Source organism: Stegostoma tigrinum, chromosome 46 (genome assembly GCF_030684315.1).
Source record: "Stegostoma tigrinum isolate sSteTig4 chromosome 46, sSteTig4.hap1, whole genome shotgun sequence".
Lineage (NCBI taxonomy): Eukaryota > Metazoa > Chordata > Chondrichthyes > Orectolobiformes > Stegostomatidae > Stegostoma > Stegostoma tigrinum.
Genome location: NC_081399.1, coordinates 3,709,937 through 3,721,124, shown reverse-complemented (window position 1 = coordinate 3,721,124; position 11,188 = coordinate 3,709,937).

Below are 11,188 nucleotides of genomic sequence, written 5' to 3'. Positions count from 1 at the left end.
AAAGAGACCGACCCGGGGGAGAAAAGAGACAGACCCGGGGGAGAAATGAGACAGACCCTGGGGAGAAAAGAGATAGACACGGGGGGAAAAAAGAGACAGACACAGGGGGGAAAAAGAGACAGACTCGGCGGGGGGGGAAGGGAAGTCCCGGGGGAGAAAAGAGACAGGCCCGGGGGAGAAAAGGGTCAGACCCGGGGGAGAAAAGAGACAGACCCGGGGGAGAAAAGAGACCGACCCGGGGGAGAAAAGATACAGACTCGGGGGAGAAAAGGGTCAGACCCGGGGGAGAAAAGAGACCGACACGGGGGAGAAAAGAGACAGGCCCAGGGGTGTAAAGAGACCGACTCTTGGAAGGAAAGAGACAGACCTGGGGAGAGAAAAGAGCCAGACCCGGGGAGAGAAAAGAAACAGACCCGGGGAGAGAAAAGAGACAGACCCGGGGAGAGAAACGAGACAGACCTGGGGAGAGAAAAGAGACAGACCCGGGGAGAGAAAAGAGACAGACACGGGGGAGAAAAGAGACAGACCCTGGGATGTAAAGAGACCGACTCGCAGAAGGAAAGAGACAGACCCGGGGAGAGAAAAGAGACAGACCCGGGGAGAGAAAGGAGACAGACAAGGGAGCAACGAGCCAGACCCGGGGGAGAAACGATACAGATCCGGGGGAGAAAAGAGACAGACAGGGGGGAGAGTAAACAGTCAGACCCGGGGGAGAAAAGAGACAGGCCCGGGGGAGAAAAGAGACAGACCCGGGGGAAAAAAGAGACAGACCCGGGGGAGAAATGAGACAGGCCCTGGGGAGAAAAGAGATAGACACGGGGGGAAAAAAGAGACAGACACAGGGGGAGAAAAGAGACAGACCCGGGGGAGAGAAGTGACAGACCCGGGGGAGAAAAGAGACAGACCCGGGGAGAGAAAAGAGACCGACCCGGGGGAGAAAAGATACAGACTCGGGGGAGAAAAGGGTCAGACCCGGGGGAGAAAAGAGACCGACACGGGGGAGAAAAGAGACAGGCCCAGGGGTGTAAAGAGACAGACTCTTGGAAGGAAAGAGACAGACCTGGGGAGAGAAAAGAGCCAGGCCCGGGGAGAGAAAAGAGACAGACACGCGGGAGCGAAAAGAGGCAGACCCAGGGGAGAAAAGTGACCGACCCGGGTGTGTAAAGAGACCGACATGCGGAGGGAGAGAGACAGACCCGGGGAGAGAAAAGAGGCAGACACGGGGGAGAAAAGAGACAGACCCCAGGGAGAGAAAAGAGACAGACCCGGGGGAGAAAAGACACAGACCCGGGGGAGAAAAGAGACAGACCCGGGGGAGAAAATAGACAGACCCGGAGAAGAAAAGAGAGAGACCCGGAGGAGAAAAGAGACAGACCCGGGGGGAGAAAACAGACAGATCCGGGAGAGAAAAGAGACAGACTCGGGGGAGAAAGGAGACAGACCCGGGAGAGTAAAGAGACAGACCCGGGGGAGAAAAGAGACAGACTCGGGGGAGAAAAGAGACAGACCCGGGGGAGAAAAGAGACAGACCCGGGGGAGAAAAGAGACTGACACGGGTAGAAAAGAGACTGACACGGGGTAGAAAAGAGACTGACACGGAAGAGAAAAGAGACTGACACGGGGTAGAAAAGAGACTGACACGGGGTAGAAAAGAGACTGACACAGGGTAGAAAAGAGACTGACACGGGGTAGAAAAGAGACTGACACGGGGTAGAAAAGAGACTGACACGGGAGAGAATCGAGACAGACCCAGAGGAGAAAAGAGACAGACCCGGGGAGAGAATCGAGACAGACCCGGGGGAGAAAAGAGACAGACCCGGGGGAGAAAAGTGACAGACACGGGGAGAGAAAAGAGACATGCCCGGGGAGAAAAGAGACAGACTCGAAGTGAAAACAGACAAACCCAGGGGAGAAAAGAGAGAGGCACAGGGGAGAGAAAAGAGACAGACCAGGGGAGAAAAGAGTCAGACCAGGGGGAGAAAAGAGACAGACACGGGGGAGAAAAGAGACAGATACGGGGAGAAAAGAGACAGACCAGGGGAGAAAAGAGACAGACCCGGGGGAGAAAAGAGACAGACCCGTGGAGAGAAAAGAGACAGACCCGGGGGAGTAAAGAGAGAGACCCGTGGAGAGAAAAGAGACAGACCCGGGGGAGTAAAGAGAGAGGCCCGGGGGAGAAAAGAGACAGACCCGGGGGAGAAAAGAGACAGACACGGGGAGAGAAAAGAGACAGGCCAGGGGGAGAAAAGAGTCAGACACGGGGAAGTAAAGAGAGAGACCCGGGGGAGAAAAGAGAGAGACCCGGGGGAGAAAAGAGACAGACACAGGGAGAGAAAAGAGACAGACCAGGGGGAGAAAAGAGTCAGACACAGGGGGGAAAAGAGACAGACCCGGGCGAGAAAAGAGACAGACCCAGGGAGAGAAAAGAGACTGGCACGGGGTAGAAAAGAGACTGACACGGGGTAGAAAAGAGACTGACACAGGGTAGAAAAGAGACTGACACGGGGTAGAAAAGAGACTGACACGGGGTAGAAATGTGACTGACACGGGAGAGAATCGAGACAGACCCAGAGGAGAAAAGAGACAGACCCGGGGAGAGAATCGAGACAGACCAGGGGGAGAAAAGAGACAGACACGGGGGAGAAAAGTGACAGGCACGGGGAGAGAAAAGAGACATGCCCGGGGAGAAAAGAGACAGACTCGAAGTGAAAACAGACAAACCCAGGGGAGAAAAGAGAGAGGCACAGGGGAGAGAAAAGAGACAGACCAGGGGAGAAAAGAGTCAGACACGGGGGAGAAAAGAGACAGACCAGGGGGAGAAAAGAGACAGACACGGGGGAGAAAAGAGACAGATACGGGGAGAAAAGAGACAGAGCAGGGGAGAAAAGAGACAGACCCGGGGGAGAAAAGAGACAGACCCGGGGGAGTAAAGAGAGAGACCCGTGGAGAGAAAAGAGACAGACCCGGGGCAGTAAAGAGAGAGGCCCGGGGGAGAAAAGAGACAGACCCGGGGGAGAAAAGAGACAGACACGGGGAGAGAAAAGAGACAGACCAGGGGGAGAAAAGAGTCAGACACGGGGGAGTAAAGAGAGAGACCCGGAGGAGAAAAGAGAGACACCCGGGGGAGAAAAGAGACAGACACAGGGTGAGAAAAGAGACAGACCAGGGGGAGAAAAGAGTCAGACACGGGGGAGAAAGGAGACAGAGCCGGGGGAGAAAAGAGACAGACCCGGGGGAGAAAAGAGACAGACCAGGGGGAGAAAAGAGTCAGACACGGGGGAGTAAAGAGAGAGACCCGGGGGAGAAAAGAGAGAGACCCGGGGGAGAAAAGAGACAGATACGGGGAGAGAAAAGAGACAGACCAGGGTGAGAAAAGAGACAGACCCAGGGAGAGAAAAGAGACAGACCCGGGGGAGTAAAGAGAGAGACCCGGGGGAGAAAAGAGATGGACTCGGGGAAATAAAGAAACAGACACGGGGGAGAAACGAGACAGACCAAGGGGAGAGAAAAGAGACAGATCAGGGGGAGAAAAGAGACAGAAACGGGGGAGAAAAGATGCTGACTCAGGGGAGAAAAGAGTCAGACCCGGGGCAGAAAAAAGACAGACCTGGGGGAGAAATCAGACAGACCCGGGGAGAGAAATGGGACAGACCCGGAGGGAGAAAAGAGAGAGAACCGGGGGAGAAAAGAGACAGACCCAGGGAGAGAAAGGAGACAGACCCGGAGGGAGTAAAGAGAGAGACCCGGGGCAGAAAAGAGACAGACACGGGGAGAGAAAATAGACAGACCCGGGGGGAGAAAAGAGACAGACGCAGGGGAGAAAAGAGACGGACCCGGGGGAGGAAAGAGACAGAACCGGGGAGAAAAGAGACAGACCCGGGGGGAGAAAAGAGACAGACGCAGGGGAGAAAAGAGACAGACCTGGGGAGAGAATTTAGACAGACACGGGGGAGAAAAGAGACAGACCCGGGGAAGAAAAGAGACCGACCCGGGGGAGAAAAGAGACAGACCCGGGGGAGAAATGAGACAGACCCTGGGGAGAAAAGAGATAGACACGGGGGGATAAAAGAGACAGACTCGCCGGGGGGAAGGGGCAGTCCCGGTGTAGAAAAGAGACAGACCCGGGGGAGAAAAGGGTCAGACCCGGGGGAAAAAAGAGACAGACACGGGGGAGAAAAGAGACCGACCCGGGGGAGAAAAGATAAAGACTCGGGGGAGAAAAGGGTCAGACCCGGGGGAGAAAAGAGACAGACACGGGGAGAGAAAAGAGACAGACCCGGGGGGAGAAAAGAGACAGACGCAGGGGAGAAAAGAGACAGACCCGGGGGAGAATAGAGACAGAACCGGGGAGAAAAGAGACAGACCCGGGGGGAGAAAAGAGACAGACGCAGGGGAGAAAAGAGACAGACCTGGGGGAGAAAAGAGACTGACACGGGTAGAAAAGAGACTGACACGGGGTAGAAAAGAGACTGACACGGAAGAGAAAAGAGACTGACACGGGGTAGAAAAGAGACTGACACGGGTAGAAAAGAGACTGACACGGGGTAGAAAAGAGACTGACACGGAAGAGAAAAGAGACTGACACGGGGTAGAAAAGAGACTGACACGGGGTAGAAAAGAGACTGACACAGGGTAGAAATAGAGACTGAAACGGGGTAGAAAAGAGACTGACACGGGGTAGAAAAGAGACTGACACGGGAGAGAATCGAGACAGACCCAGAGGAGAAAAGACACAGACCCGGGGAGAGAATCGAGACAGACCCGGGGGAGAAAAGAGACAGACCCGGGGGAGAAAAGTGACAGACACGGGGAGAGAAAAGAGACATGCCCGGGGAGAAAAGAGACAGACTCGAAGTGAAAACAGACAAACCCAGGGGAGAAAAGAGAGAGGCACAGGGGAGAGAAAAGAGACAGACCAGGGGAGAAAAGAGTCAGACCAGGGGGAGAAAAGAGACAGACACGGGGGAGAAAAGAGACAGATACGGGGAGAAAAGAGACAGACCAGGGGAGAAAAGAGACAGACCCGGGGGAGAAAAGAGACAGACCCGTGGAGAGAAAAGAGACAGACCCGGGGGAGTAAAGAGAGAGACCCGTGGAGAGAAAAGAGACAGACCCGGGGGAGTAAAGAGAGAGGCCCGGGGGAGAAAAGAGACAGACCCGGGGGAGAAAAGAGACAGACACGGGGAGAGAAAAGAGACAGGCCAGGGGGAGAAAAGAGTCAGACACGGGGAAGTAAAGAGAGAGACCCGGGGGAGAAAAGAGAGAGACCCGGGGGAGAAAAGAGACAGACACAGGGAGAGAAAAGAGACAGACCAGGGGGAGAAAAGAGTCAGACACAGGTGGGAAAAGAGACAGACCCGGGCGAGAAAAGAGACAGACCCAGGGAGAGAAAAGAGACTGGCACGGGGTAGAAAAGAGACTGACACGGGGTAGAAAAGAGACTGACACAGGGTAGAAAAGAGACTGACACGGGGTAGAAAAGAGACTGACACGGGGTAGAAATGTGACTGACACGGGAGAGAATCGAGACAGACCCAGAGGAGAAAAGAGACAGACCCGGGGAGGGAATCGAGACAGACCAGGGGGTGAAAAGAGACAGACACGGGGGAGAAAAGTGACAGACACGGGGAGAGAAAAGAGACATGCCCGGGGAGAAAAGAGACAGACTCGAAGTGAAAACAGACAAACCCAGGGGAGAAAAGAGAGAGGCACAGGGGAGAGAAAAGAGACAGACCAGGGGAGAAAAGAGTCAGACACGGGGGAGAAAAGAGACAGACCAGGGGAAGAAAAGAGACAGACACGGGGGAGAAAAGAGACAGATACGGGGAGAAAAGAGACAGAGCAGGGGAGAAAAGAGACAGACCCGGGGGAGAAAAGAGACAGACCCGTGGAGAGAAAAGAGACAGACCCGGGGGAGTAAAGAGAGAGACCCGTGGAGAGAAAAGAGACAGACCCGGGGCAGTAAAGAGAGAGGCCCGGGGGAGAAAAGAGACAGACCCGGGGGAGAAAAGAGACAGACACGGGGAGAGAAAAGAGACAGACCAGGGGGAGAAAAGAGTCAGACACGGGGGAGTAAAGAGAGAGACCCGGAGGAGAAAAGAGAGAGACCCGGGGGAGAAAAGAGACAGACACAGGGAGAGAAAAGAGACAGACCAGGGGGAAAAAAGAGTCAGACACGGGGGAGAAAAGAGACAGACCCGGGGGAGAAAAGAGACAGACCCAGGGAGAGAAAAGAGACAGACCCGGGGGAGAAAAGAGACAGACCCGGGGGAGAAAAGAGACGGACCCGGGGGAGGAAAGAGACAGAACCGGGGAGAAAAGAGACAGACCCGGGGGGAGAAAAGAGACAGACCCGGGGAGGGAATCGAGACAGACCAGGGGGAGAAAAGAGACAGACACGGGGGAGAAAAGTGACAGACACGGGGAGAGAAAAGAGACATGCCCGGGGAGAAAAGAGACAGACCTGGGGAGAGAATTTAGACAGACACGGGGGAGAAAAGAGACAGACCCGGGGAAGAAAAGAGACCGACCCGGGGGAGAAAAGAGACAGACCCGGGGGAGAAATGAGACAGACCCTGGGGAGAAAAGAGATAGACACGGGGGGAAAAAAGAGACAGACTCGCCGGGGGGAAGGGGCAGTCCCGGTGTAGAAAAGAGACAGACCCGGGGGAGAAAAGGGTCAGACCCGGGGGAAAAAAGAGACAGACACGGGGGAGAAAAGAGACCGACCCGGGGGAGAAAAGATAAAGACTCGGGGGAGAAAAGGGTCAGACCCGGGGGAGAAAAGAGACAGACACGGGGAGAGAAAAGAGACAGACCCGGGGGGAGAAAAGAGACAGACCTGGGGAGAGAAAAGAGACAGACACGGGGGAGAAAAGAGACAGACCCGGGGGAGAAAAGAGACAGACCCGGGGAGAGAAAAGAGACAGACCCGGGGGAGAAACGAGACAGAAACGGGGCAGAAAAGAGACAGACCCTGGGATGTAAAGAGACCGACTCGCAGAAGGATAGAGACAGACCCGGGGAGATGAAAGAGACAGACCCGGGGAGAGAAAGGAGACAGACAGGGGAGCAACGAGCCAGACCCGGGGGAGAAACGAGACAGATCCGGGGGAGAAAAGAGACAGACAGGGGGGAGAGAAAACAATCAGACTCGGGGGAGAAAGGAGACAGACCCGGGGGAGAAAAGAGACAGACCCGGGGGAAAAAAAGAGACAGACCCGGGGGAGAAATGAGACAGGCCCTGGGGAGAAAAGATATAGACAGGGGGGGTAAAAAGAGACAGACACAGGGGGAGAAAAGAGACCCACCCGGGGGAGAGAAGGGTCAGGCCCGGGGGAGAAAATAGACAGACCCGGGGAGAGAAAAGAGACAGACCCGGGGGAGAAAAGGGTCAGGCCCGGGGGGAGAAAAGAGACCGACACGGGGGAGAAAAGAGACAGGCCCAGGGGTGTAACGAGACCGAATCGTGGAAGGAAAGAGACAGACCTGGGGAGAGAAAAGAGACAGACCCGGGGGAGAAACGAGACAGATACGGGGCAGAAAAGAGACAGACCCCGGGGTGTTAAGAGACCGACTCGCAGAAGGAAAGAGACAGACCCGGGGAGAGAAAAGACACAGACCCGGGGAGAGAAAGGAGACAGACGGGGAGAAATGAGCCAGAACCGGGGGAGAAACGAGACAGATCCGGGGGAGAAAAGAGACAGACACGGGGGAGAGAAAACAGGCCGACCCGGAGGAGAAAAGAGACCGACCCGGGGGAGAAAAGAGACAGACCCGGGGGAGAAATGAGACAGACCCTGGGGAGAAAAGAGATAGACACGGGGGGAAAAAAGAGACAGACACAGGGGGGAAAAAGAGACAGACTCGGCGGGGGGGGAAGGGAAGTCCCGGGGGAGAAAAGAGACAGGCCCGGGGGAGAAAAGGGTCAGACCCGGGGGAGAAAAGAGACAGACCCGGGGGAGAAAAGAGACCGACCCGGGGGAGAAAAGATACAGACTCGGGGGAGAAAAGGGTCAGACCCGGGGGAGAAAAGAGACCGACACGGGGGAGAAAAGAGACAGGCCCAGGGGTGTAAAGAGACCGACTCTTGGAAGGAAAGAGACAGACCTGGGGAGAGAAAAGAGCCAGACCCGGGGAGAGAAAAGAAACAGACCCGGGGAGAGAAAAGAGACAGACCCGGGGAGAGAAACGAGACAGACCTGGGGAGAGAAAAGAGACAGACCCGGGGAGAGAAAAGAGACAGACACGGGGGAGAAAAGAGACAGACCCTGGGATGTAAAGAGACCGACTCGCAGAAGGAAAGAGACAGACCCGGGGAGAGAAAAGAGACAGACCCGGGGAGAGAAAGGAGACAGACAAGGGAGCAACGAGCCAGACCCGGGGGAGAAACGATACAGATCCGGGGGAGAAAAGAGACAGACAGGGGGGAGAGTAAACAGTCAGACCCGGGGGAGAAAAGAGACAGGCCCGGGGGAGAAAAGAGACAGACCCGGGGGAAAAAAGAGACAGACCCGGGGGAGAAATGAGACAGGCCCTGGGGAGAAAAGAGATAGACACGGGGGGAAAAAAGAGACAGACACAGGGGGAGAAAAGAGACAGACCCGGGGGAGAGAAGTGACAGACCCGGGGGAGAAAAGAGACAGACCCGGGGAGAGAAAAGAGACCGACCCGGGGGAGAAAAGATACAGACTCGGGGGAGAAAAGGGTCAGACCCGGGGGAGAAAAGAGACCGACACGGGGGAGAAAAGAGACAGGCCCAGGGGTGTAAAGAGACAGACTCTTGGAAGGAAAGAGACAGACCTGGGGAGAGAAAAGAGCCAGGCCCGGGGAGAGAAAAGAGACAGACACGCGGGAGCGAAAAGAGGCAGACCCAGGGGAGAAAAGTGACCGACCCGGGTGTGTAAAGAGACCGACATGCGGAGGGAGAGAGACAGACCCGGGGAGAGAAAAGAGGCAGACACGGGGGAGAAAAGAGACAGACCCCAGGGAGAGAAAAGAGACAGACCCGGGGGAGAAAAGACACAGACCCGGGGGAGAAAAGAGACAGACCCGGGGGAGAAAATAGACAGACCCGGAGAAGAAAAGAGAGAGACCCGGAGGAGAAAAGAGACAGACCCGGGGGGAGAAAACAGACAGATCCGGGAGAGAAAAGAGACAGACTCGGGGGAGAAAGGAGACAGACCCGGGAGAGTAAAGAGACAGACCCGGGGGAGAAAAGAGACAGACTCGGGGGAGAAAAGAGACAGACCCGGGGGAGAAAAGAGACAGACCCGGGGGAGAAAAGAGACTGACACGGGTAGAAAAGAGACTGACACGGGGTAGAAAAGAGACTGACACGGAAGAGAAAAGAGACTGACACGGGGTAGAAAAGAGACTGACACGGGGTAGAAAAGAGACTGACACAGGGTAGAAAAGAGACTGACACGGGGTAGAAAAGAGACTGACACGGGGTAGAAAAGAGACTGACACGGGAGAGAATCGAGACAGACCCAGAGGAGAAAAGAGACAGACCCGGGGAGAGAATCGAGACAGACCCGGGGGAGAAAAGAGACAGACCCGGGGGAGAAAAGTGACAGACACGGGGAGAGAAAAGAGACATGCCCGGGGAGAAAAGAGACAGACTCGAAGTGAAAACAGACAAACCCAGGGGAGAAAAGAGAGAGGCACAGGGGAGAGAAAAGAGACAGACCAGGGGAGAAAAGAGTCAGACCAGGGGGAGAAAAGAGACAGACACGGGGGAGAAAAGAGACAGATACGGGGAGAAAAGAGACAGACCAGGGGAGAAAAGAGACAGACCCGGGGGAGAAAAGAGACAGACCCGTGGAGAGAAAAGAGACAGACCCGGGGGAGTAAAGAGAGAGACCCGTGGAGAGAAAAGAGACAGACCCGGGGGAGTAAAGAGAGAGGCCCGGGGGAGAAAAGAGACAGACCCGGGGGAGAAAAGAGACAGACACGGGGAGAGAAAAGAGACAGGCCAGGGGGAGAAAAGAGTCAGACACGGGGAAGTAAAGAGAGAGACCCGGGGGAGAAAAGAGAGAGACCCGGGGGAGAAAAGAGACAGACACAGGGAGAGAAAAGAGACAGACCAGGGGGAGAAAAGAGTCAGACACAGGGGGGAAAAGAGACAGACCCGGGCGAGAAAAGAGACAGACCCAGGGAGAGAAAAGAGACTGGCACGGGGTAGAAAAGAGACTGACACGGGGTAGAAAAGAGACTGACACAGGGTAGAAAAGAGACTGACACGGGGTAGAAAAGAGACTGACACGGGGTAGAAATGTGACTGACACGGGAGAGAATCGAGACAGACCCAGAGGAGAAAAGAGACAGACCCGGGGAGAGAATCGAGACAGACCAGGGGGAGAAAAGAGACAGACACGGGGGAGAAAAGTGACAGGCACGGGGAGAGAAAAGAGACATGCCCGGGGAGAAAAGAGACAGACTCGAAGTGAAAACAGACAAACCCAGGGGAGAAAAGAGAGAGGCACAGGGGAGAGAAAAGAGACAGACCAGGGGAGAAAAGAGTCAGACACGGGGGAGAAAAGAGACAGACCAGGGGGAGAAAAGAGACAGACACGGGGGAGAAAAGAGACAGATACGGGGAGAAAAGAGACAGAGCAGGGGAGAAAAGAGACAGACCCGGGGGAGAAAAGAGACAGACCCGGGGGAGTAAAGAGAGAGACCCGTGGAGAGAAAAGAGACAGACCCGGGGCAGTAAAGAGAGAGGCCCGGGGGAGAAAAGAGACAGACCCGGGGGAGAAAAGAGACAGACACGGGGAGAGAAAAGAGACAGACCAGGGGGAGAAAAGAGTCAGACACGGGGGAGTAAAGAGAGAGACCCGGAGGAGAAAAGAGAGACACCCGGGGGAGAAAAGAGACAGACACAGGGTGAGAAAAGAGACAGACCAGGGGGAGAAAAGAGTCAGACACGGGGGAGAAAGGAGACAGAGCCGGGGGAGAAAAGAGACAGACCCGGGGGAGAAAAGAGACAGACCAGGGGGAGAAAAGAGTCAGACACGGGGGAGTAAAGAGAGAGACCCGGGGGAGAAAAGAGAGAGACCCGGGGGAGAAAAGAGACAGATACGGGGAGAGAAAAGAGACAGACCAGGGTGAGAAAAGAGACAGACCCAGGGAGAGAAAAGAGACAGACCCGGGGGAGTAAAGAGAGAGACCCGGGGGAGAAAAGAGA